Below are 3,813 nucleotides of genomic sequence, written 5' to 3'. Positions count from 1 at the left end.
ATCAAGCCGGACACTATTCAGATGGTGCAGAATTCTGTTTCTTTCTGAGGTGCTGCGACTGAAGATCCCAACATGCATATCAGGAATTTTGTCGAGATCTGTAGTACTTTCAAATATAATGGTGTTACTTATGAGGCTATCAAGCTGAGGCTTTTCCCATTCTCTCCGAGGGACAAAGCTAAGGACTAGTTACATTCTTTACCAGCTGGGTCCATCACTACTTGGGAAGATCTCGTGTAAAAGTTTCTGGTGAAGTTCTATTCAATAGCCAAGACTGCAACTATGAGGAGTGCTCTTACTCAGTTTGCACAACAACAAGGAGAATCTATGTGCGAAGCTTGGGAGCGCTACAAGGAGATGTTGAGAAAGTGTCCACATCATGGTATGCCTGACTGGATGGTGATCATTGGGTTCTATAATGGTTTAGGGGCCCAATCACGGCCCATGCTCGATGCAGCTTCTTGAGGCGCCTTGTGGGCCAAAAGCTACACTGAGGCCTATAATCTCATTAAAACTATGACTGCAAACGAGTATCAAAACCCAACTCAAAGGATGATATCTGGGAAGGTAGCAGGTATTCTGGAAGTTGATGCAGCTACAGCTATTGCAACGCAGCTCCAAGCGCTGTTTATGAAGGTCGATTCTTTAGCCAACTATGGAGTCAATCAAATAGCTATTGTCTGTGAGCTTTGTGCAGGCTCTCATGCTACGGATCAGTATTCTATTGTTAATGAATCTGTTCAGTATGTGAACAATTTTCAGAGATCGCAGCAGCCTGTGCCCGCTACTTATCATCCTAATAACATAAATCATCCCAATTTCAGTTGGAGTAATAATCAGAATGCTGTTTAGCAACCATATCAGCAAGCTGCAAGTTAACAGTTTAATCCACCTGGATTCTAGCAACTTCAGCAATATGCTCAAAGGTAATCATATCCTCAACAAGGAGGTGCTCCTCCACCTTCTAGTGCTGATTTCGAGGAGTTAAAGCTGTTGTGCAAAAGTCAGGCTGTTTCTATCAAGACCTTGGAAAATCAAATTGGACAAATAGCCAATGCCTTGCTCAATCGTCAAACTGGCACACTTCCCAGCGATACTGAAGTGCCAGGCAGGAAGGAAGCTAAAGAACAAGTCAAAGCTGTCGCCTTAAGGTCTGGAAAAGTTGCTAATGCTGAAAAAGCAAAAGATGGAGAAACTGAAGTTGTAGATGAAGAAGAAAAGAAAAAGGATAAAGAGGGGGAACCAAGGAAGACTACTGTTGAACACACTCTGCCTGAGGGTAATACAGGGGAGAAACAGCTCTATCCTCCACCACCTTTTCCTAAGCGATTGCAAAAATAAAAGATGGATAAGCAATTTGGTAAGTTTCTGGAGGTGTTCAAGAAACTTCACATCAACATACCTTTCGCTGAGGCTTTGGAGTAAATGCCTAGTTATGCGAAATTCATGCAAGGTATTCTTTCAAGGAAGGTGAAACTGGATGATCTTGATACCATTGCTCTGACGAAAGAGTGCAGTACCGTGCTACAACAAAAGTTACCTCCAAAGCTTAAGGATCCAGGTAGCTTCACCATTCCTTGCACCATTGGCAAGTTGTAATTCGATAAGTGCCTTTGCGATTTGGGAGCAAACATCAATCTGATGTCGTTGTCTATCTTCAAAAAGCTGAATTTTTCTGATCCGAAGCCCATCTACATGTCTCTACAATTGTCTGATTGTTCTATTACATACCCACGAGGCATCATGGAGGACGTGCTAGTAAAGGTGGACAAGCTCATCTTTCCTGCAGACTTTGCCATTCTGGATTTCGAGGAAGATAAGAAGATTCCCATCATCTTGGGAAGACCTTTCTTGGTCAGAGGCCGTACCTTGATAGACGTGCAAAAAGGTGAACTTACTATGAGGGTGCAAGATCAGGATGTGACATTCAATGTGTTCAATGAAATGAAATTCCCTACGGAAGATGAGGAGTGCTTCAAGATGGATTTGGTCGATTCTGCAGTTATTTCAGAACTTGATCATATGCTAAGGTCTGATGCCTTAGAAAAAGCCTTATTGGGGGAATTTGACAGTGATGATGAGGAAAGCAATAAGCAGTTACAATATCTAAATGCTTCTCCTCGGAAACGAAAGCTAGACATTCCATTTGAATCTCTTGGTAATAATGATCTCAAGAATGCTGAGGGATAGCTCAAACCATCTATTGAGGAAGCACCTACTTTGGAGCTTAAACCACTGCCTGAACACTTGAGGTATGCTTTTTTAGGTGATGCATCTACTTTACCTGTTATTATTGCATCTTACCTTTCAGGTAGTGATGAGGACAAGCTCTTGCGGATTTTGAGAGAATTCAAATCGGCCATCGGATGGACTATAGCAGATATAAAAGGGATCAGCCCTTCATACTGTATGCATAAAATTCTGCTAGAGGAAGGTAGCAAGCAGACTGTTGAGCAACAGCGAAGGCTTAATCCTATTATGAAAGAAGTGGTGAAGAAAGAAATTCTAAAGTGGCTAGATGCAGGAATTATATATCCTATTTCTGACGGTTCTTGGGTGAGCCCCGTTAATAAAAGAGGTATTACTGTGGTAGAAAATGAGAAGAACGAGATCATCCCCACTCGAACAGTCACAGGATAAAGGGTATGCATGGACTACAGAAAGTTGAATAAAGCCACAAGGAAGGATCACTTCCCTCTTCCATTTATTGATCAGATGCTTGATAGGTTGGCTGGTTATGAGTATTATTGTCTTCTGGATGGCTATTCGGGCTACAATCAGATTTGCATTGCACTAGAAGATCAAGAGAAGACTATTTTCACTTGTCCATTCGGCACGTTTACTTTCCGCAGAGTTTTTTTTTGGCTTATGTGATGCACCTGCCACTTTTTAGAGATGCATGATGGCTATATTCTCTGATATGATTGGAAATAATGTCGAAGTGTTTATGGACGACTTCTCCATTTTTGGACATTCGTATGATGAATGCTTGAATAATCTCCGTTTAGTGCTCAAAAGGTGTGTGGAAACCAATATGGTGCTCAATTGGGAAAAATGTCACTTCATGGTGTAGCAAGGCATCATTCTTAGGCATAAGGTCTCTAGTAAGGGTCTTGAGGTGGATAAAGCCAAGGTGGGAGTCATTGAAAATCTTCCGCCACCTATTTCTGTGAAAGAAATCCGTAGTTTTCTTAGTCATGCGGGTTTTTATCGGTGTTTCATCAAGGACTTCTCTAAGATATCTAAGCAGTTGTGCAAATTGCTCGAGAAAGATGTGCCCTTCAAATTTGATGATGAATGCTTGGCAGCATTCGAGACTCTCAAGAAGAGTTTGATCACTACACCAGTTATTACGACACCTGATTGGAGAGAACCTTTTGAGATGATGTGTGATGCAAGTGATTATGCAGTGGGAGCAGTTCTGGGGCAGCGAAAGTCTAATATATTTCATGTGGTCTACTATGCTATCAAGATCCTAAATGGAGCCCAATTGAACTACACCACTACTGAGAAGGAGCTCTTGGCTATAGTTTTTGGATTCGAAAAATTTCGATCATATCTACTTGGGATAAAGGTGACAGTGTTTACTGATCACGCTGCCATATGCTATCTGGTCTCCAAGAAGGATTCAAAGCCTAGACTTATTCGTTGGGTGCTCTTGCTATGGGAATTTGAGTTAGAGATCAAGGATCGAAAAGGTACTGAAAATCAAGTAGCTGACCATCTCTCTAGATTGGAAAATCCTGATTCTACTTCACATGATAAGACATTGATCAACAAATTTTTTCCGGATGAGCAGTTGTTCACAGTTCA

General features: G+C 41.6%; 1 non-coding gene across 1 annotated transcript; it reads right to left on the bottom strand.

The window, feature by feature from the left end:
* Positions 1-279: 279 nt before the first annotated feature.
* On the bottom strand, positions 280-386 carry LOC141676404 (small nucleolar RNA R71). The gene has a single exon (XR_012556996.1). It is a non-coding gene; the product is annotated as a small nucleolar RNA R71 (small nucleolar RNA).
* Between the last annotated feature and the right edge of the window lie 3,427 nt (positions 387-3,813).

This window comes from Apium graveolens, chromosome 7, assembly GCF_009905375.1.
Source record: "Apium graveolens cultivar Ventura chromosome 7, ASM990537v1, whole genome shotgun sequence".
In the NCBI taxonomy this organism is placed as follows: domain Eukaryota; kingdom Viridiplantae; phylum Streptophyta; class Magnoliopsida; order Apiales; family Apiaceae; genus Apium; species Apium graveolens.
Note: the sequence above shows the minus strand (reverse complement) of the source record. Positions and strands in the feature narration are given on the sequence as shown.